The sequence below is a fragment of the Myotis lucifugus genome, unplaced genomic scaffold (genome assembly GCF_000147115.1).
Source record: "Myotis lucifugus unplaced genomic scaffold, Myoluc2.0 scaffold_49, whole genome shotgun sequence".
NCBI lineage: Eukaryota > Metazoa > Chordata > Mammalia > Chiroptera > Vespertilionidae > Myotis > Myotis lucifugus.
The window spans coordinates 3,333,844-3,357,942 of NW_005871097.1; the positions used below are offsets into that span (position 1 = coordinate 3,333,844).

At 40.3% G+C, this 24,099-nt stretch overlaps 1 pseudogene; it reads right to left on the reverse strand.

Moving 5' to 3' along the window:
* Positions 1-818, reverse strand: part of LOC102433866 — a 3,749-nt pseudogene extending 2,931 nt beyond the window's left edge.
* Positions 819-24,099: the final 23,281 nt, after the last annotated feature.

A 24,099-nucleotide genomic window follows, 5' to 3' on the forward strand; every position in this document is an offset into this window, starting at 1 on the left:
AGAGGAGGAAGCAGGGGGGTGGACAGATGGGGAGGCATGTGGGTGGGTAGGGAGGTGGGCAGGGGGGAAGGCCGGGGATAAGGCTGGGGCGAAGGCCAGGGGGTAGGCAGGGGGGGCTGCGGGGGGGTGGGCAGGGAGGGAGGTGGGGGGGCGGGCAGGGAGGGATGTGGGGAGGCGGGCAGGGGGGGAGGCGGGGGGGCGGGCAGGGAGGAATGCAGCATGTTGGCTCTCTGCTGACCCACTGCCACCTTGGTACCCCGTAGTGCTTGAAGAGTGACATTAGTGTTGGCCACTTTGCCTTTGGGTAAATCGCTTAAGTCCTGGGATGTGGGTGGCAGGGCAGTCTTCATATTTAAATGCAGAACAGACTCTGCCCCTGGCTTCTCCTTCATGTCCCATGAGCTGACACCATGCTCCCTGGGACTCTCCTTACTGCTTGGATTGTGTGGTTGGTAGCTCTCCACAGCCCTGAAGGAGTCTTCTGAAGGCACCAGGCCCTCACTCTCATTCATGATGAAGACAGGTAGAGATTTAGTGCAATTTTTCTTATGTTCTAAGAATGTAGACAAGCTAAAGAACGCTCCACTGCATATCTCACAGATATGAGTCTGCTCCCAACAAGGTCTCTTTACCTTCACTCGGTCCCCATTCATGTCCTCGCCAGTCCCCGGGTTGTTCATTGGAGCACCTGGCTCCCTCACCGCAGACACCACTGGGGCCGCATCTGCAAACTTCAGGGCCAGTTGCTGCGGCTGCTGCTCTCCCTGGTCCTCCTCCAAGTTGATGTGTTGAGGTTTCACCTGCTTGCGCCTCGACATGATGCAAGTATTAGGACGCCAATCAAGCCACAATTATTTGCCCACTCCACCACAAATTCCTGGAGTTGGAGATAAATTTTAAATAATAAAATTTTCAAATATAGAACTATAGAAACAAACAAAGGAACTAAGTAAGGACAATGTACATGAAAAAAATTTTTTTCATATTCAAGGATGTTTCCAAATAGAAATTTGAGAAAAAGGAACATGTCTTAATCATGTGGTGTTCAATATATGAATGATTTACATTAAAGGAGAAATCAAAATTACCTGAAGAATACTAGAAACACAATGGCAAAGTAGCCTTTCAAGATTTTTTCTCATGGCTTATGTTTACCCTAGCCACTAAATCTACTCCTAGTTTAAACCTACTTTCATGATGTGATTTTATCTCAACTTCATGTCTTCTTTGACATTTTCACTCATTTCTTTAATTCTCTAGAAGTCCAGCCAGTCACTACTAGTAGATGTCCAAGATGGCACACTCACAGGGCTGTTGAAGGAGGCCTTGAGTCCTTCTTATGTAGGCCTCTCCACAAGGCTCCCTGAGTGGCTTCAGGACAAGGCAGCTGACTTCCCCCAGAGCTAGTGATCTATGACAGAGCACTTTTTCAACCACATGGTCTTTTATGACCTAGTCCCACAGGAGACATAGCACTTCTGCCATATTCTATTTGTTAGAGGCAAGTCACTAAGTCCAACTCACAATCAAGAAGAGGAGACTTGAGCTCCAGTTCTTGAAAGGAATAACAAAGAATTTATGGATAGATTTTAAATCACCACACAACTCTTCAAAGAACTGGTTCCTAACTATTGTCTTGTTCTTTACGAAATCACTCTCAAATTTGCAAAATGCTATGGTTTTGAGTTTAAACTGATGCCAATATATTTATAAACTTACAATGAGAACAGAGTTTTTAAAATTCATAAGCATTTAGTTTACTATCCTTTTTTGCAGTAATTTTAGATTCACAGATAATTACAAAAATAGTACAAAAAATTCCTGTATACATTTCACACAGATTCCTCAAATGTTTCCATGTATGCTTCCCTCTCTCTCTCTCTCTCTCTCTCTCTCTCTCTCTCTCTCTCTCTCTCTCCTACTCTCTTTCTAGATATATCTTTTCTGATTCATTTGAGAATAAACTGTAGGCATAATTATCCCTTTACTCCTGAATACTTCAGTGTACATTTCCTAACACTTATGTTCTCTTGTATAATCACTATACAATTGTCAAAATCAGGAAGGTAACTATCATCTAATCTATAAACTTTATTCAATTGTCACCAATTGTCCTACTAATGTCCTTTAGAGTAAAAGTGGGGGGGGGGACTTCCTCATCCAGGATCCAATTCAGGAACACATATTGTATTTAATTGTCACATCCCTTTACTCTCCTTTCATCTGAAGCAGTTCTTTGGTCTCTTTGTCTCATGACCTTGACATTCTTGAAGACTACAAGTCTTGCCTGGCTGGTGTAGCTCAGTGGTTGAACATAGACCTATGAACCAGGAAGTCAGGGTTCAATTCCCAGTCAGGGCACATGCCCGGGTTGCAGGCTCAATCCCCAGTAGGAGAGATGCAAGAGGGAGCCGATCAATTATTCTCTCTCATCATTAATGTTTCTCTCTCTCTCCCTCTCCCTTCCTCTCCGAAATAAAAATATATATTTTAATGAATTAAGCAATGTAAAAGGATAGAAAATTAACACCCAGAAATCTATGGCTTTTTTATACACCAATGATGAACTCACAGAAAGAGAAACTAAAAAAACAATCCCATTTACCATTGCAACAAAAAAATTGAGATATCTAGGGATAAACTTAACCAATGAGGTAAAGGACCTGTACTCAGAAAATTACAGGATGCTGAAAAAAATAGATAGAGGAAGGCATAAACAAATGGAAGAATATGCAATGTCCATGGATTGGTAGAATCAACATCATTAAAATGTCTATACTACCCAAAGCAATCTATAGATTCAGTGCAATCCCAATTAAAATACCAATGGCATATTTCACAGACCTAGAAAAACTCTCCAAAAATTAATCTGAAATAAAAAGGACCCTGAATACCTGCAGAAATCTTTAGAAACAAGAACAAAGTTGGGGGGAATCATAATACCAGATATCAAGCTATACTACAAAGCCACTGTTCTCAAACTGTCTGATACTGGCACAAGAACAGACATATAGACCAATGGAACAGAACAGAGAACCCAGAAATCAACCCAAGCCATTATGCTCAATTAATATTTGGAGGCAAGAGCATACAATGGAGTCAAGACAGTCTCTTCAATAAATGATGTTGGGGAAATTGGACAAATACATGCAAAAAAATGAAACTAGACCACCAACTTACACCATACACAAAAATAAACTCAAAATGGATAAAGAACTTAAACGTAAGATGGGAAACCATAAAAATCTTAGAAGAAGCTATAGGCAGCAAAATAACAGACATTTGTCGTAGCCATATCTTTACCGATACAGCTCCTAGGACAATGAAAACTATTTTCTCTAAGGAGAAAATACAAAAATGGGACTACATCAAAATAAAAAGCTTCTGCACAGCAAAAGAAACCATCAACAAAACAAGAAAGCCCACTGTATAGGAGAACGTATTTGCCAATGTTATCTCCCATAAGGGTTTAATCTCCAAAATTTCTTTTGTTACATCTTAACAAAAGGAAGATAAGCAATCCAAACAAAAAAATGGGCAAAGGACCTAAATAGGCACTTTTCTGAAAGGTCAAGAGACACATGAAAACATGCTCAAAGTCACTAATCATCTGAGAAATGCAAGTCAAAACAACAATGAGGTACCATCTCACACCTGTCAGAATGGCTATCATCAACAAATCAACAAATGACAAGTGCTGGCGAGAATTCAGAGAAAAAGGAACCCTCTTGCACCGCTGATGGGAATGCAGACTGGTACAGCCACTGTGGAAAACAGTATGGCATTTCCTCAAAAAATTAAAAACTTCCATTTGATCCAGTAATCCCACTTTTAGGAATATATCCCAAGAAAACAGAAACACGAATCAGAAAGGATATATGCACCCCTATGTTCATAGAAGCACAATTTATAATAGCTAAGATTTGGAAATAGCCTAAGCGCCCATCAGCGGATGAGTAGGATTAGAAAACTGGTACATATACACAAGGAAATACTACACTGCTGTAAAAAAAGAAGGAATTCTTACAATTTGCAACAGCATGAATGGAACTGGAGAACATTATGCTAAGTGAAATAAGCCAGTCAGAGAAATATAAATATCACATGATCTCTTTCATTTGTGGAATATAATGAACATAAACTGATGAACAAAAATAGAACCAGAGTCATAGAAGCATCGAACAGACTGTCCAACCTATGAGGGAAGGGAGGGGGGAGAGGAGGTAAGAGATCAACTAAAGGACTTGTATGCATGCATATGAGCATAACCAATGAACACAGACAGGGGGTGGTGGGGGTGAAGGACATGTGCTGGGAAGGGGGTATGGCCGGGTTAAGGGGGAATGGGGAGGTAAAGACACCTATGTAATACCTTAATCAATAAAATTAAATTAAATTAAAAATAAATAAATAAATAACAAAGTCAGTTAGCCCTGGCCAGTGTGCTCAGTGGTTATACCTAATGATCACAGGTTCAATTCCTGATCAAAGGCATATACCTGGGTTACAGGTTAGAGCCCCACCCCAACTGGGGCACATGCAGGAGGCAACCAATCGATGTGTCTCTCTCACATCAATGTTTCTCTCTCTCCCACCTTCCTCCCTCCCTTCCACTCTCTCTAACAATCAGTGAGAAAAATTTCCTCAGGTGAGGATTAACAAAACAAACAGAAACAAAGTCAACTAAAAGGGGATTTGAATGTGGACTGTGTATTAGATGATGTCTAATGATATTGCTTATTTTTAAAGTGTGATAATGGCATAGTATTTATGAAAAACAACACTTATAGATGCATTTTATATTATCTATAGGCGAAATGACATACTATCTTGAATTTGCATTAAAATACTCAAGACACAAAAGAAGAAAACAGAGAGTGATTTCTTTGAAACAAGAATTGTAAAATATTGGCAACTGTTTTAACTGAGTGATGGGTACAAAGGAAGATTTACATCAATCTAATTTTTTATGTTTGCGTTTTCCAAAATAAAATATTTATTTTATTTTTAAAGAAAATACCAGTCCTAATGAGCACCTCCCTTAGCAGTCCAATTTTTAATTCCAATATGCAAGCTCTCACCTGGACTCGTATATCTAAGTGTTTTTTAACCTAACATTAGACAGAAATGTTAAACAACATAACAATATTAGGTCATGCCTTTCTCTTTGAAAATAGTGACATATCTGGCAGCTACTCAGATATTTTTTTTAAAGAATGTGACCTCGTAAGAAAGTTCAGCACATCTGGCTAACAATGCCTGCCCGCCTTTTGCATTGAAAGAAATTAGAGGAGTATGTTCATTTTGAAGAGGATGTTTATTCACATGTGGGATATTATCTTCACAAGGCTCCACCCTTTAACTGAAATGGGGGCCAGGAACAGGAGCACCCACTAATAAACTGGATTTTTTCTTTTTTTAGCTTCAGAACCTCTTGGGGGAATATGTGTTTGAAAACAGTTTCCATATTACTACACATGCCAACACTGGATTTTTAAAAAATTGAAGAGTTTATCACCAGAGTGCTATAACTCCATTGATAGATAAAGGCTTTGCCTGGCCAGTGTAGGTCAGGGGTTGAGCATCGACCGAAAACCTAGGCTCAATCCCCAGTAGAGGCATGCAGGAGGCAGCAGATGAATGTTTCTCTCTCAGCAATGTTTCTATCTCTCTGTCCTTCTCTCTTCCTCTCTCTCTCAAATCAATAAAAACATATTTTTTTAAAAGACGTAATGTGGGAAAACCAAGATGGAGGCATAGGTAAACACCTGAAATTGCTGCCTCGCACAACTACTTCAAAAATACAACTAAAAGACAAAACGGACATCATCCAGAACCACAGGAAGGCTGGTTGAGTGGAAATTCTACAACTAGAAGGAAAAAGAAAAGCATACTGAGACTCAGAGGAGGTGTGGAAGTAAAGTGCAGAGGTACGGAGGTGCGCGCGCACGCAGAAAGGGCTGGCAACTGAGAACACGGTTGTCTTTTTCAATCGGGAGGGAGTCTCAAGCTCCAGACTGCTCTCAACTCCAGTTCCGGGCGAGTCTCTGGGGACCCAGACTCATACAGGGAGAAACTGGACTACCTGGCATTGGTCGGAACTTGAGGGCTGCTTTCTCTCAGAGGTGCTTGCGGCGATTACCGGGACACTGAGACTCGGGGCCTCTTAGGGTAGGACTGAGGATCAGCCATAGCTGTTTGCTCCGCTGTACTGATTCCCTGAGACCCCGCCCCACCCAAGCTGTGCGCAGAGGCTTTTGCATATGAAAGGCCTGGCCCTTTGCAATCTGAAAATTACCTAACAAACTGCAGCTGGGTCAGAGAGACCCAGAACTTCCAAAAAAAGGCCCAAGGCCCCACAGCAGCTTGCATTGCTTCGCAGCTGGGCCTCATCTTAGCACCTCCAAACCCCAAACAAAGAAGAGGAATCTGAAAAGCTCTCTATAGCTCCTGCTGGGTAGCTTCAGGCAGAGGCTAAATTAGCACCTCCTTAGAGATCCAAGAGCCAGTGTACCCAGTGGTCAGAGTGGGACCATCCAGATTACAACTCCTCAGATCCATAAGGGACACACTCAGGGGGCAGACTCAGTGAGCACCAAAGCCCCACTGAAGCAAGTCTTGCCCCAGAAGGGTGTCTCCAGCACAGAAGTTCTCCCACTGCAGACACAGCTGATTCTCACAGACAATTGGCCTGGAGGTCAATTCCTCCCAGTGATACCTACAACAATCAAGGCTTAACTACAAGACTGTGCACAAAGCCCACAAAGGGGTGCACCAAGAGTGTCCACCTCAGGTAATTGGGGAGGCTGAGCCACTGGGCCCTACAGGACACCTAGCACAGAAAGCCACTCTGTCAACACAGGGAAGCATAAAAAACGCGGAGACAAAGAAACAGGACACAAATGACAAAAATGGAGGAAAGCAAACTACTGGATATAGAGTTCAAAACCACGGTTATAAGGTTTTTCAAGAATTTTCTAGAAACCGCCGATAAACTTAGTAAGACCCTCAATAAGTCTAGTGAGACCCTCGAGGATATGAAAAAGGAACAACTAGAAATTAAGCATACACTGACTAAAATAAAGAATATTATACAGAGTTCCAACAGCAGACTAGAGGATCGCAAGAATCAAGTCAAAGATTTAAAATACGAAGAAGCAAAAATCACCCAACCGGAAAAACAAAAAGAAAAAAGAATCCAAAAATATGAAGATAGTGTAAGGAGCCTCTGGGAAAACTTCAAGTGTACCCACATCCGAATTATAGGGGTGCCAGAAGAAGAGAGAGAGCAAGATATTGAAAACCTATTTGAAGAAATAATGACAGAAAACTTCCCCTACCTGGTGAAAGAAATAGACTTACAAGTCCAGGATGTGCAGAGATCCCCAAACAAAAGGAATCCAAAGAGGACCACACCAAGAAACATCATAATTAAAATGCCAAGAGCAAAAGACAAAGAGAGAATCTTAAAAGCAGCAAGGGAAAAACAGTCAGTTACCTACAAGGGAGTACCCATATGACTGTCAGCTGATTTCTCAACAGAAACTATGCAGGCCAGAAGGGAGTGGCAAGAAATATTCAAAGTGATGAATAGCAAGAACCTACAACCAAGATTACTTTATCCAGCAAAGCTATCATTCAGAATTGAAGGTCAAAGAGCTTCACAGATAAGAAAAAGCTAAAGGAGTTCATCACCACCAAACCAGTATTATATGAAATGTTGAAAGGTATCCTTTAAGAAGAGGAAGAAGAAGAAAAAGGTAAAGATACAAATTATGAACAACAAATACACATCTATCAACAAGTGAATCTAAAAATCAAGTGAACCCTAACCGGTTTGGCTCAGGGGATAGAGCGTTGGCTGAAGAGTCCCAGGTTCGATTCCGGTCAAAGGCATGTACCTTGGTTGTGGGCACATCCCCAGTAGGGGAAGTGCAGGAGGCAGCTGATCAATGTTTCTCTCTCATTGATGTTTCTAACTCTCTATCCCTCTCCCTTTCTCTCTGTAAAAAATCAATAAAATATATTTTTAAAAAATAAAAAATAAATAAATAAAAATCAAGTGAATAAATAATCTGATGAACAGAATAAACTAGTGAATATAATAGAATCAGGGGCATAGAAAGGAAGTGGACTGACTATTCTCGGGCGGGAAAAGGGGTGTGGGGGTGCGGGAAGAGACTGGACAAAAATCGTACACCTATGGATGAGGACATTGGAGGCGGTAACGGCAGAGGATGGGGTGGGAACGGGGTGGAGGGGAGCTATGGGGGGGAAAAAGAGGAACAACTGTAATAATCTGAACAATAAAGATTTAATTTAAAAAATTTTTAAAAAGACTGTAATGTACAATCAGGCTTTAATCTGAGGACTTGTGCAACAGAAGAATTGGAAACAGTTTTTGAGTTCATGAAACTCATTCTCAATTTTTACCTAAACCAGCCGTTTCATGTAAGCCAATGGATTTTTTTTTTAACTATGCTGCCTGGAGCCCGATCCCACCTAGCAAAGCTTCAACAGACTTCTGATCCTTTAGAAAAGCACTATTACTCCTACTTGGGTCTAAAGGCCTTACCTCACGGATGTTGTTAAATCAATTGGGATAATATGTATGAATGTGTTTTAAATGCACTAGCTTTCAGGCCTTGGGATACAACTTCAACACCTATGACTGAAGGAGCTGAAAGCAGAGAGGAAGCTTGAGCCAGACTTACCCAGATGAGTAAGGAAGACTGAGACCTGTCCACAGTCAGTTTCACAGGAGCTCCTGACAGCACCAAGGCCGAGCAAGAGGAAAACGTCTGGTCCCCAACGCTGAAGGATTTAGAGACCTGTGGGCAATCAGGGATTCTGAGAAAACTTAAGGTAGCCTCGGTCCTTCTCCTTGATTTGATTGTTTCTACATTCATTATTTTTGGTCCTTCTGAGTTTGCATTTATCACAGCAGTTCATTTAAAAGTTTTAACCCCTTTCCACAGAAGAAAGCTGACAGGCGTGTGTCTTTGAGAAACATGACTCTCTTGGTAGCTACCCTTTATGTTTACATTTTTGCTTGTGAAGCTGCCTCCCCTCCCCTTGCCTTCCAGACAGCAATTTGATTTGCTACAATGCAATTAAAAGTATATTTATTTCCTGCCCTAACTGGTTTGGCTCAGTGGATAGAGCATCAGCCTGCGGACTGAAAGGTCCCAGGTTCGATTCCGGTCAAGGGCATGTGCCTTGGTTACAGGCACATCCCCAGTGGGGAGTGTGCAGGAGGCAGCTGATCGATGTTTCTCTCCCATCGATGTTTCTAGCTCTCTGTCCCTCTCCCTTCCTCTCTGTAAAAAATCAATAAAATATATTTTTTAAAAAGTATATTTATTTCCCCATTTTCACACACACACCCCAAAAAAGAAAAACACTATTAGAAAACTTTTACAAGCCTGTTACATCCCCAGAGATAACTGGCTTAAAATGTTTATTAGGCAAGTGTCTGAGAGTTCATCAAGTACATAGCATGACACACTAAAATGACTATAATAAAAAAGAGAGATAATAAGTGTTGGTGAGGATGCAGAGAAACTGGGAGCCTTACACACTGCTGATGGGAATGTAAAATGGTGCAGCTGCTTAGGAAAGTAGTCTGACTTCCTCAAAAAATTAAAAACATAATTACCATATGACCCAGCAATTAGAAATGAAAATATATGTCCACACAAAACTTGTACATATAACAGTATGATTCATTTATCCATAAAGTGGAAACAACTCAAATGTCCACCAACTAATGCACAGATAAATAAAATGTGGTCTATCCAACAATGAAATATCCTATATAATAAAAGGCTAATATGCAGATCGACCAAACAGCGGAACGACCAGTCACTATGACATGCACTGACCACCAGGGGGCAGGCGCTCAATGCAGGAGCTGCCCCTGGTGGTCAGTGCACTCCTACAGGGGGAGGACCACTCAGCCAGAAGCCCTGAGCCAGGCTCACAGATGGCAAGCACAGCAGCGGTGGTGGGAGCCTCTCCCGCCTCCACAGCAGCACTCAGGGGGAGCGGGCCTAAGCCAACAGTTGGACATCCCCCAAGGGCTCCAGGACTGTGAGAGGGCGCAGGCTGGGCTGAGGGACACCCCCCCCCCGAGTGCACGAATTTCGTGTACTGGGCCTCTAGTTTGAGAATAAAAAGGAATGAAATAATGGTTTATGCTACAACATAGATAAACCTGGAAAAAATTATGCTAAGTAAAATAAGCCAGACACAAAGGACCACATATTATATGATTATATTTCAATGAAATGTCCAGAACAGGCAAATCTAGAGAGACAGAGTGGTTGCCTAGGGCTGGGTGGGGGCAGATTGGAGGAAAATGGGAAGTGACTGCCAGTGGATACAGGGTTTCTTTAGGGGGTGATGAAAATGTTCTGGAATTAGTACTGATGTCTGAACAACTCTGTGAATATACTAAAGCCCAGTGAATTATACACTTTTAAAGGGTTAATTTTATGGCATGTGAATTATGTCTCAATTTCTTAAAATGTTTTTTAAATACACAGCATGTCACTACCACCTCTCCATTATTTCCTTGTCAGAGCAAAGAAAGAACAGTGTGTGGTGGGTAAGACAACATCTAGTTCCTCTCCTTTACCTAAGTCATGCTTGGAATTTAACTTCCAGTTTATACCAGTCCACACTGACACAAACACATAACACTTCACACCAGGTGTTGCCACTCTTTGCCACTTCATTACATCATGCAAATGCCATGATCACCTTGGACTACTTCAACTAAAAACAAACATAAAGACTCGGCAGGGAGGGTGGTGAAACTGAGCCTTCCCAAATGGAGCCCTTTTAAATCTTGTCTCTCCCTCCCTCTTTCTTACCCTGGATCAGAGTCCCCAACAGAAGTCTGTGGTTCTTCAGAGTAGGACCACATGAGGCAGCTCCATCTGGGTGCCCAGGTGGAGAGGGCAGGTCTCCAGCCTCTTGCAGGCTTCCTGACAGCTATTTCTCTTTCCTGTCCTGTGGGGGAAAGCAGTTTAATAGCTCAGTGAGCTCTCACTTGACACAGTGGATATGTTAGATAGGTTTCTGAAACTGTATAAACCGTATTTTCATAAGGATAAATTAAATTTGAACAAATTCAGGACAGGCTTAAAAATAAATCTTATTAGGAATCATTTTGTTGAATGACTAATTACCTCTATTATTTATTGGGTCATCTTGATTTTCAGATATCTAGTTGACTTAAAGTACAGGAGATATATAATATAAAGATTCTGTATTATAGATACATTTATACATATATATATGAATATTTATTTACATCTATAATTCATCAGAGAAGAGCTTCCTGAACCCAGAAAATGATTAAGTTCAGATCTTAAGTAGTGAAATTAATTTAAAACTTTCTTTTTAGCAATTTTCAAACCACATAGCCAAAATGTACTTAGTAAGTTAGTATGGCTAACTCCAAGTGGGTTTTGTTGTTTTATTTTTCTTTCTTTTTTAAATACATGAAAATTCTCCCTCAAATTAATTTATATAACAATGAGACATGCCGAAACCGGTTTGGCTCAGTGGATAGAGCGTCGGCCTGCGGACTGAAAGGTCCCGGGTTCGATTCCGGTCAAGGGCATGTACCTGGGTTGTGGGCACATCCCCAGTGGGAGATGTGCAGGAGGCAGCTGATCAATGTTTCTCTCTCATCGATGTTTCTAACTCTCTATCTCTCTCCCTTCCTCTCTGTAAAAAATCAATAAAATATATTTTAAAAAAAATAAAAAGAATAATCTTTAAAAAAAAACAATGAGACAGGATATAAGCATGTGAAATAATAACTAAATTTTTAAAAATATAATTATCTGCCCCAAATTTTCATCAATAGATGAATGGATAAATAAAATGTGGTTTATACACATGATGGAACATTATTCATCCATACAAATGAAGGAAATCCTGACACATGTTACAATATGGATGAACCTTGCATCCATAAAATATCAGAGAAAGGCAAATACTCTATGATCTCACTTATATATAAAAACATCAAGCTCATAGAAACAGAGAATGATTACCAGGGCTAAGGGGAGGAGGAAATGGGGAGGTGTTGGTCAAAAGGTACAAACTTCCCGTTATAAGATGAATAATTTTGGGAATATAATGTACAACATGGTGACTATAGTTACCAATAATGTATTGTATATTTGCAAGTTGCTATGAGAGAAGATCTTAAAAGTCCCATACTGCTGATATTTTGGTAAATCTTTTTGTGGATGCCAATGGTTCTTCCTATTGTCAAGCCTTTCCTGTCCCCAATTACCTCCTTGGTCACTTTCCAACAAGTATCCTCTGAGACGTGTTGGCTGAGTGCAGTCCTCAGAAGGGGTCCACAGTTCAAGAGTCTCAAAGGAAAAATAAAACAACTGTGTCTACATACAGTCAATAAGTTTGAAATGTAGAATAAATTACGATTTTCACAGACACTTCAATTATCATTACAATCCTAAAGTTTGTACACTCACCATAAAGACTCAATTGATCAGTTTCTTTCAACTAACATTCAGTTGCTAAGGTGAATTTGATCTCAGCTCATGTATTTTTACATCACTTGCATAATATTATTACTTACATTTATCCAATTTTCATTTTTAACCAAAGTGCTTCCTCATATTCCCAATTTGTAAAACTGGGTAAGCGGTCCACTGAAGCATAAAGAAAAGTTATCTAGGCTGTGGCCAAGTAGCTCAGCTGGTTAGAGCATGGTCCCCATAAGCCAAGGTTGCGGGTTCAATCTCCGGTCAGAGCACATACAAGAAGCAACCAATGAATGCATAAAAAGTGAAACAACAAATTGATGTGTTTTTTTTTCTCTCTCTCTCTTTCAAATCAACAAATAAAGAAAAATTTATCTAAATATTGCAGTGCAGAATAAATTCATAAATGCCAAAGTGCATAAGAAGTCTGTGTAAAAACAGAGCTGGCTGTATTACTGAGGCAAGAATGATGGGCAGACAAAAAAGAATAGGAATAAAAAACACAATAATTATATAAAAATTAGATTTTGCCTCTAGATCCCTGTGCTTTGCCTGTTCTGCAACTGTCAAATAGTGGCAGGAAGTCACTGAAGCCTTTGAATACTGCTCATAAACAAAGCACAATGACCTCTCTGGTACACCAACTGGAAATTTCCAGAATAAGTTAAAAATTGTGCTTTCCAGGATGCTAAAGGTTCAACTTGTACTACTGCCAAGAATTTTGTAAAACCACTCACAAAGTTAATGGAAATGTTATGCTAAGAAGGAAAATGGAATGGCCAGTTGCCAAAATTCTCTGATCAAATGATGGTGTTGTACACCCCCTAATACCAATGGTATTCTGTATAAACAAGCACTTATTACAGTGTTTATGAGAATAGATAGTTCACATTACAGTTACAATAAATATGTTCTTGGCATATAAAATGAGCATGTATGAGTGAATTGTGCTCAGTGTTTTCTTTTATCTCTGAATACCTATGTTACACAGCAACTTTTCATTTAGGTAAAAAAATATTGTGGGAGCCAGTAGCTGGGGTAGTGCAGGGCTTTGCTACGTGAATCAGAATGGTGGCAAGTGACAGAAAAATAGTTGAAACTGTCATAAGCCATTGATATTTTTGTTGTTGTTAATCCTTACCGGAGGATATTTTTCCATTGATTTTCAGAGAGAGTGGGAGGAAGGGAGGGGGAGAGACAGAGAGAGAAATATTGATGTGAGAGAGACACATCATCTGGTTGCCTCCCATATGTGCCCCGACCAGGGCCAGGGATCGCGCTTGCAACCGAGGTTCATGCCCTGGACCGGAATCAAACCCAGGACCTTTCAATCCTCCGGCCAATACTCTACCCATTGAGCCAAACTGGCTAGGGCAAACCATTGATCATTTATTGGCTCATAAAACTTAATTCAGGAACTCAAACAATATCATCACAAGTTGTTTTATTTCTAGTTCTCCTCTCTGCCATCCCCTCTGTTAGCTTCATTTTCAGGCTCCAACCAGCTGCTCCAGTCACACATGCTCTCCGATTTAAGTCCAACTGGCCACTCTTGCAATAGCCCCAACTAACATCTACTTGAATCTCATTGGCTAAGTCTAACTGGGTCACATGCCCATCCATGAATCAGCTTCTTTGGCCAAGGGAAGGTTATGCTCTGACTGGCCACACTTGAGTCACTGTCTATCACCAAAGCACAGAACCTGAGATGCAAGAGGGGCTGGTCTTCCAAAGGAAAACCAGGAAATTATATCAAGCAAAGGTTGAATGGACGCTATGGAAGGAGATAATAGATGACAGCTACAGTGTGTGAATAAAATGGCACTTTTTTTCACACTCCTTTATTCATTCGAGACAGCCGAATGTCAGCACCCTGCTTCTTGATTCAATGTGAAAGTAATGTCACTAAACTGCCACCACTGCTGCCTGTTTTTTTCACCTTGCTGAGAAAAGAAATAGGCAGCATATACAAGATGGCTTTTCCACACTGGAGTGCATTAACTATCAAGAAAAATGATGCTCATATAAGCATGACACTGATCATGCCAGTAAAGACTATTTCTGTATATTCCAGTGTTTGCTGCTTTCCAAAGTGCAATCCAGTGATGCATTTAGTACATTGGATCGTTTGAGCTTATCAATCAAAATCCAAAATATTGTGATTTCTAATGCTCAGCATAAGCTACTGAACTTTTTAGAGACCAGACAGAGGTTCAAATTATTCAATCCCAGGATTTTGACCCTCTCTCAGCCTTTGATGAGTTCCTTCATTTGATGGAGAAAGAAGCCACTGCGCTATTTTGGAGTATATTTTAGAATTACATGCTATTTTACTTAAACAAGGTAGACTGAATATATTGGACAGCACTGGAATAAGTAAAAGGAAATTTTTAAAGTCACAGACTTGCAAGGGAACAGAAGGCCTAGAGAAGGTGACAGCAGATAAGATATGAAAAGCCCTAGCCGGTTGCTCAGTGATTAGAGCGTCAGCCTGGGGACTGAAGGGTCATGGGTACCTCATTTGCAGGCTCAATCCCCTGCCCCAGTCTGGGTGCGTGCCAGAGGCAACCAATCGATGTGTCTCTCTCACATCAAGTCGATGTTTCTCTCTTCCCCCCACCCTTTCCCCTCCCTTACACTCTCCCTGAAAATCAATGGGGGGAAAATATCCTCAGTCGAGGACTAACAAATACAAATATATATATATATATATATATATATAACAAAATTTTGAAAGCTGGAAGGTAGATGGCCAAATGGTATATGGCATAATGAAGCATAAAAAGCTAAGTGCCTGCAAGGTGGAAAACCAATGGAAAGTAAGACAATCCATGTCACAGAACCCCCAGAAAAGCTTAGGAACTAGAGGAAGAAGGCCCTCTGAAGGTAGGATACAGTGTGGGGCCCAAACAGAGTGGGTGAAAGTTCTTTCAAAGAAACAGCTAGACCCCAGATCTTTATCCTAACACCACCCATTCCCAAATAACAAGATGTCCCAAACAAATGTATACACACTTTAACAGCTGATAGCTCAATTTTGAAAATGAAACATATTTTCATAAACACTGTCTTTATAATTATTCAACATGTATGTATACATTTTGGGGGACACCCTACAGAATGAATGTGTGTAAAAATTTTGCTTAGTTTATAATGAAGAAATCTTGTAGCATGGCAAAACTGGTTCAAAGATCTTTTAAGAAACTGAAATGTATGTACTCAAACAGGAAAAGCATGCTGAAATAAGTTTTAATTTAACAAGGAAAGGGTTCCCAACCTACAGGGCAATAAAACCATAGCCTTGGGGTTATCATTTCTACTAGACACCTCTGTTAAACACAAATCTACAAGTTAACAAGTAAGTTCACAGAATATGAACCCTAATAAGTAGAAAGTAGTATGTCCAAGATCCATACTCCAGAGAATGAAATAATCCTTGGGCAGGCCTGTTAGACAGTACTGCAATCAACACTGAAAGGACATTCAGTCACTCTTTTGCCTTGTTTATATGTTTTGAATACATTTTCTCAATAAGAGAAATAAACATCTCTTTGAAAAACCATAATTTGATTACTTACAAGCATTCTCCATGTTACAATAGCAAAAATATTCTCTCACATGTGAATGTAACCTTTTCTACTGTACTAGCTCCTTTCCCTTGGAGTATTGGTTCTTAAACCTATGTATAAAACATAATCTTGGGTGTTTGTTTTTAAAGAGGGCAGATTTCAGGCCCACCAGAAAGTCTGACCATATTTTAAGAAAATAGACTCTAGTACATAAAGGTAATAGGTGTGCAGTCACAAAGCAGAGATGGGTATTGTCACTCCCTAGTCTCCAGGGAGATCACTACCTGACAGTCTTATACATGAGGCTCCCTAAATAGCTCTCCAGACTGCTTTCTCTGTGGCTATCTCCAGGTCCTCAAAGTCCCACTGGCCTTTCTAGCTTCCTTTTTCTCCCTCCTCAACCCTCAGCCTGCCCATCTCAGAAACCAGGGCAATCCTAATCCCATTGTTGTGGGTTGGTTCGATACGATTTCAAATTCACTTGTTTATGACAATGACAACAAAGTTGTTTTTAGAAGTGAAGTGGTTTTGGTATAAAGATGAAGCAAGTTATTTAAGGATGTCATCATCTCATCTGTCACTGAGAAGCAGTCAGCAGCTCAGCTCAAGGCTTATCAATGACAATATGTGGAGAAGCAACTATGCCAAGAGGACAGTTAGACTATAAATACTAAAAGTTCAGCCAAACTGGTTTGGCTCAGTGGATAGAGTGTCGGCCTGCGGACTGAAAGGTCCCGGGTTCGATTCCGGTCAAGGACATGTACCTTGGTTTCGGGCACATCCCCAGTGGGGGTTGTGCAGGAGGCAGCTGGTTGATGTTTCTCTCTCATCGATGTTTCTAACTCTCTAGCCATCTCCCTTCCTCTCTGTAAAAAATCAATAAAATATATTTTAAAAAAATAAAATAAAAGTTTGTGAGGACCATTGGAAAGTTTGGGTATGGGCGAGGTGACACTTTGGTGGGCAGCGGTCTCAGGAAGCGAAGGGACATGTGTTCCTGCCTCAGAGAGGAACTCACGCTGTGCAGCGGCCCCTGGAGGGATAACCCTCCAAGCAGCCCGCCAACACCAGCACCTTCGTTCCCTAGCAACAGGCTCCAGCAAGGAGGGACTTGATTTTGCGGCTGGCAAATGGAAGTCAGCTCTCAGTTGGTTAAAGCCATATCTCCTCAGTGCCTACTGGTATGAAAAGGTCCATCGCAGCTAAGTTTGGACTTCCTTTCATCTTCCCTTGCCTAGAACAATAGTCCAAGTAATCTATCATTGCTATGGAGGTTATTTCTTTCCTGGTTTATTAAGAGAAATTATCCTGTATGCTTTTGTCTTATGATATTTCTGCAGTGAACCTATGTTAAATAAACTGCTGGTAGGCCCCGCCAGCGTGGTTCAGTGGGCCCTATAAACCAGGTCACCAGCCGAAACCGGTTTGGCTCAGTGGATAGAGCGTCGGCCTGCGGACTGAAGGGTCCCAGGTTCGATTCCGGTCAAGGGCATGTACCTGGGTTGCGGGCACATCCCCAGTGGGGGATGTGCAGGAGGCGGCTGATCGATGTTTCTCTCTCATCGATGTTTCTAACTCTCTGTCTCTCTCCCTTCCTCTCTGTAAAAAATCAATAAAATATGTTTAAAAAAAAAAAAAAAAAAACAGGTCACCATACGATTCCCGGTCCATGCCGGGGTTGCCGGCTCGACCTGGGTTGCGGGCTGTGGGGCGTGCAGGAGGCAGCCCATCAATGATTCTCTCTCATTATTGATGTTTCTATCTCTCTCTCCCTCTCCCTTCCTCTCTAAACTCAATAAAAATATTTTTTTAGAAATAAAGTGCTGGCAAAGACAGAATCAGTTTCTGAGCATAATTTTGCAACCCAAAACAAACCACCCATCCTCATACAAGGTCATTCATTTCTTTCTCCCCTCTCTTCTAAAGTCACTGTTCATGAATAAAACTTATTCACAACTCTTTTAGGGTTTTTATCCTTTAATTTACAAAAACCTTATCTTTCTTCAAAATCTCTGGCTCATGGGAATAAAAATCATTGGCTTTCACACTATGTACAATACTGGCTCTCCCAAATACCACCAAAATAAAAGATTGAGGAGCAAAGCTGAGCTTATTGCTTATTGCAGTAAGGGAGATCACTACCTGACAGTCTTATACAATCTCTGAAAGGGCAAAGGCAAAACTGGGATATTTACCAGGGTTTTTGTTTGTTGTTGTTTTTGTGGCGGGGGGGGGGGGGGGGGGTCCGATCTGGTTTAAGGCTGGTCTTTTGATCTGGGGGCTTGATTAGAATTGAATAAGTAGTTTTAGGATTAAACGACCCAATGAGGTATTTCAATCAAGTGTTAGAGAGCAAAGACTCGTTTGATGTTATCTATTGAGATATTGAGTATCTGACATTCCTTTAAATCAAAAGGTTTCTGAACAGAGCAATAAAGTTATTTATACTTTTATTTTCCTAGGCCAGAGGTTCCTGGGGTAATTAAATCATTGTTGATGAAGACACTGGGATAGTAAAGGCATGTTAATATAGGCAGTAAACTGTGTGGGAACAGAATCAGGGGTGGGGAATGTCCACCCGCAGGCCGGCTGTATAAGGCCCAAGATATCATTTGGTCTGGCCCTGCCAAGGCATTAGGGGTGAGTTAATTAAAAGTTTGATCAAATATATAGCAGGGTAATTTTTAAGTTGATAATTTTGCATGGCCCTCAAATGATGTTATAAATATCTAAATGGTCCTTGGCAGAAAAAGGTTCTCAACCCCAGGAATAGATAGTTTTCACTCTCAACCACAACCTCTGAAATGGGTTTCAGAAGCCACTTGGGTAATTAAAAGTTAGACTTTCTCTTTGCATTCCTGCTGTAATAGTCTTTAAAATCTTCAAAACAATGGATATCTCTGGCTTAGTGTGATAAGATTCAGTTTTATAAATATGAACTTGAAAACATATTAACATATCTCTAACTTTTATCTTCTTACATAAATATGTGAAAGCCTCTCGAATGCTTTCAAACAAATCTCTCCAGGTAACCTAGAGGCTCATGGGGTAGTCATCATTTTCTGTGATTCCCAAGGTGTATAGTTTCTGGTCATGATCAGGAACCTGCTCCTGGAAGACAGGGAGGGTCTCTGCCATCTCTACATCCCAGCAGCTCCAAGAATAGCTCCGTGCATGGCAGGTGTGCACTAACTGCTTGGAGAACTGCATTAATAAAGTCGATGAGAGAGCAAAAAGCAAGCAAACAAAACCTCCAAACAAAAACAGTAGCAACCTCCAAGCTTTGTGAAACAGAGGCCCACAGTCACTACTCTTTTTTCTGTCCTTTGCAATCCATCTTCTGTCTCCTCTACTCCACTGCTTTTGCTAACAGTATGGATGACATCATAACTAGTAATTCAATGGTCATTTCTTATTCGTTATCTGGCTTCAGCTCCCTGCCCATCTAGAACTGAGAAGGAATTATCAGAGAGGATGAAAGACAATCCAGAAAATACAATATCATGAAGGGTTACAGGAGAATTTTAAGGAGACAGTGACCAAATTGTCAAATGCTGCAGAGAGATAGGAACAAAAAAATCATTCCATGCTTTTGGGCAGTTAGGGGTGATTTGTTTGGAGAAAGACTGCAGCCATTTGGAACTCAGCACTTCCCCCATGTTCCCCTTCTCCAGCAGTTTCCACTATTTAACCATGGTTTGGCACTGACTACAAATTCAGGAAGAGGCTTATTCTCCTCAAACCAAGGAGGATGGATACTCCTGTTGGTTTATTATTAATTCCAAGAAATCTGAACTAATGGAACCTTGCTTCAAGTTCTATTTGGGGATGTTCTTGTTTTGTCTTTTTCTCCCAATCTTTACTTTCTATACAGCAATACAAAGTGTACAGATTTTGTCAAAGCTCTCACAAAGACCACCAGAGCCACCCTTTGATAGCACAAATTGGGTTTATTAAACTTGCTGAGTAAGAGAGTGTCAGATCTGTAACACAATCTAATGGCTTTCCCAGGTTACTCCTTCTCTCTCTCCCTTTATCCTTCAGGCATGTCCCCTAATAAGTCTCTTGCAAATATAATTTGGTCTCAGTGTTTGTTTCTTGGAGGATCTAAGCTGAGAGGGCTCCCGAAAACCAGTGTTCCAAGGGGAAAAAAAGTAGAACCTATCAAATGCTCCTAGGCCTAGGACTGGCCCAGGGCCTTTGATGCCACATTCTATTATTTAAATCAAGTCGCAAACCAGCCAGATTCAATGTGGGATGGGAATACCACAGCATGAAGATTAGCTGCCACAACTGCATATATGTTATACTGTACCTCAATTTAAAACGTTTTCTAAAGTCATCATTTGGAGAGGCTCTGAACTCTGGAGCTGGAGGTTGGCTGTCTACTGGGTAAATATAAAGAGATAGAGAGAAATAGAGATAGAGATAGAGATAGAGATAGAGATAGAGATAGAGATAGAGATAGAGATAGAGATAGAAATAGAGATAGAGATAGTGATAGACCTCTTGAGGGCACCACTTGGGTTCCTGACATATGGCAGTGCTAAAAGAGACATTTGGAAGTGTTTGACTTCATACGTGGGCTTAACTGTGACCTAGATGTGTTCCATTAACATAGGCCACTCATCTTGTCAGCTCAGCCTTGTATACCCCCTGATGATGGAGGCAGGATACACAAAGGATGGGTTAAGACAAGCACTGGTTGATTTCAGCTGATTTTACCTGTGAGCTCTTGCCATAAAAAATTCAATTTAATCACTATTTGAGGTTAATATAAACAGTAATCTAACCTAATTAAATAATTACATTGCATCAGATTTGGCAGTTAGAAAAGCCAAACACACCATTGTGTTTTATCTTTAAAAAAATAGAGTGGGTTAGACTCAAAAAAAACCAATTTTTTTTCTCTTTTTCATATATATTGTGCCTTATCAACAAGTGCTTGTAGTCAAAGGATCAAGGAAAAGGTAAGACAGGAAATAAAAATAAAACTTGAGTCAGGAAGGGAAGCCTTTAATAAAACACCAAAATAAGATTGGAGTTAAAACTCCAGGATCATCAGATTCAGGTAGTTAATCCAAGCAGAGGATCCAGGTTAGGTAAGGCTCCAATGTGGACCCGCAACATATGACCTAGGAGGCCTTAGCCTAAAAAAGGATGTACTGTAGATTGTTTGAGCAGACATTTTCTTGGATGGGATAGGAGTAGGAGGGGACCTCATTTTTTAAATTGAAGTATAATTTACATAAAAATAAACACATAGACTTAAGTATACAGTTCAATGGCTTTTGACAATTATACACCCATGTAATCACCACCCTAATGAAGACATAGAATACATCCTTCTTCCCATAAAGTTTTCTTGTGCCTCTTTCCAGTCAATTCCCATCCAATCCCCAATCCCCTCCAACCACTTTCTGATTTTTATCACCACAGGTTAGCTTTGCTTGCTCTAGAATTTCATTTACATGGAATCAGACAGAATGACGGATTTCATTCAACAAAGTTGTTGAGATTCGTCTAAGACATGGACAACACGGTGTCTGGTGAGAGGTGCCTCTAATACCTATATCCCTATGAAAGCAAAGGGGAAGAGTTCTCTGGTAGATCCACTTATTCCTTGCCAACCTCAGCTTCAGGGATCCTCACAGTGACTCCTAAGGTACATCATGGTCTGTCTTCAAGTATCCCTGTAGCCTCCCTGTCAGAGGAGGAGCAAGTCCCTTCCATCACTGTCCTTTACCCCTTGGTCTTCCCAGCAGGCCTGGCTATATAATTTTGGGACCCAGTGCAAAATGAAAATACAGGGCCCCTTGATTTAAAATGATGAAGAATCCCGAGAGAGGACCAGCAAAGCATTAAACCAAGCACAGCTCTGTGCAACTACAGGGTCACTCGCTCATGAAACCACCCTGCTTCCCAGTCTCCAAGATGCCAGCTATCCCTCTGCGCTTGAAAAAAAAAAAAAATTGCCCCCCTCCACTCCCTGTTCCTCTAGGATTATGAAGGAAAATAGAAGTTCTTACCTCCTTTTGGGGCCTGGAAAACGCAGGACCTGGCTGGCCGTAACGCAGGCAAGGAGAAGGTTGTCTTAGCAGTTAATCTTTTTGATGAGTCACAGCATAAAAATCAGATAAAATACAAATCAGCATACAAATTAAACCAAGGATTGTTTAAAAATAAACACCTCTACGTGTTCTGAGGATGCTGGAAAACATTAGTGTGGTCCAAAAGTATTCCATTATATAAATATAATAAATATACCACTATTTGATAATCCCTTCTCCTGCTGATAGATATTTGAGTTGTTTCCAGTTTGGACTTTTATAAATAAAGTTGCTAACAAACATTTTTGTACAATGATTTGGAGGACAAATGTTTTCATGACTCATGAGAAAAATACCTAAGAGTGGGATTCACAGGTCCTAGAGTATGTTTAACTTTCTAAGGAACTGACAAAAAGGTCTCCAAAGTTGTACCATTTTACACTCCTTCTGGCAATTCAAAAAAGTTCCAGTTTCTCTACCTCCTTGCCAATAGTTGGTGTCGTCAGTCTTTTTATTTAAGTCACTGTAGTGATAACTCAATTAGATTTTAATTCCACTTCCGTGATAACTAATCATGTTGAGCACCTTTTCACATGCTTATTGGACATGCCTATATTTTATTTGGTGAAGTGTCTGATTTTAATGCCTTTGATCTGCCTGCCTTTTTTATACAACCTGCTTTATTGCCCTTAAAGAAGCAGTTATCCAAGTTTGCTGCCTAAAAAGTTCTGGTAAAATAGATCAATTCAAGCAGTACATTTAGCCAATATTATTTTTTATACTGACCCAGTTTCACTATTAAAAAGCAAATACTCTTGCTCAAATAAATTGGTATGACGTCCCCAAAGTAAAATGCTGACTCTACTATTTTATTTCCAACCCTGGGGTTTATGAATGTACACTAAATGAACAGTTTCAGCACAAGTACAACAACTGGAGGCTCTGCTCTATTATAAATAAATTATGTTTTTAAAAAACAATCTATTTGCTTTTAAATAAACTCTGGCCTAAAGCAACATTGCAAATCATAAGTATTTCTATTCCTATAAAATGAGGCTGGGAAAAAAATTAATAAATAAATAAAACAAAATGAGGTTGCGGCAACAGCATATATAATATAGAGAGTATGGAGGTTCCTCAAAATATTAAAAATGGAACTGCCTTATGACCCAGCGACTCCACTTCTGGGCATTTATCCAATGAAACCCAAAACACTAATTCAAAATAATATATGCATCCCTATGTTCACTGAAGTGTTATTTACAATAGCCAAGATATGGAAACAACCCCAAGTACCCATCAATAAATGAGTGGGTAAAAAAGTGATGGTACATATGGACAATGGAATATTACTCGGCCATAAAAAGAATGAAATCTTACCATTTACAACAGTATAGATCAGTGATGGTGAACCTTTTGAGCTCGGCGTGTCAGCATTTTGAAAAACCCTAACTTAACTCTGGTGCCGTGTCACATATAGAATTTTTTTGATATTTGCAACCATAGCAAAACAAAGACTTATATTTTTGGTATTTATTTTATATATTCAAATGCCATTTAACAAAGAAAAATCAACCAAAAAAAAATGAGTTCGCGTGTCACCTCTGACACGCATGTCATAGGTTCGCCATCACTGGTATAGATGGACATAGATGGAATTGTGCTCAGTGAAGTAAGTCAGTCAGAGAAAGATAAATACCATATGATTTCACTTACATGTGGAATATAAAGAACAAAATAAATGAACAAGCAAAAGTGAAACAGACTTATAGACACAGAGAACAGACTGATGGTTTCCAGAGTGGAGGGGGGTTGGGGAACTAGGTGAAAAAGGTGAATCGATTGAGAAGTACAGATTGGTAGTTACAAAATAGTCCTGGGGATGTAAAGTACATCATAGACCAGTGATGGCGAACCTATGACACGCGTGTCAGAGGTGACACGCAAACT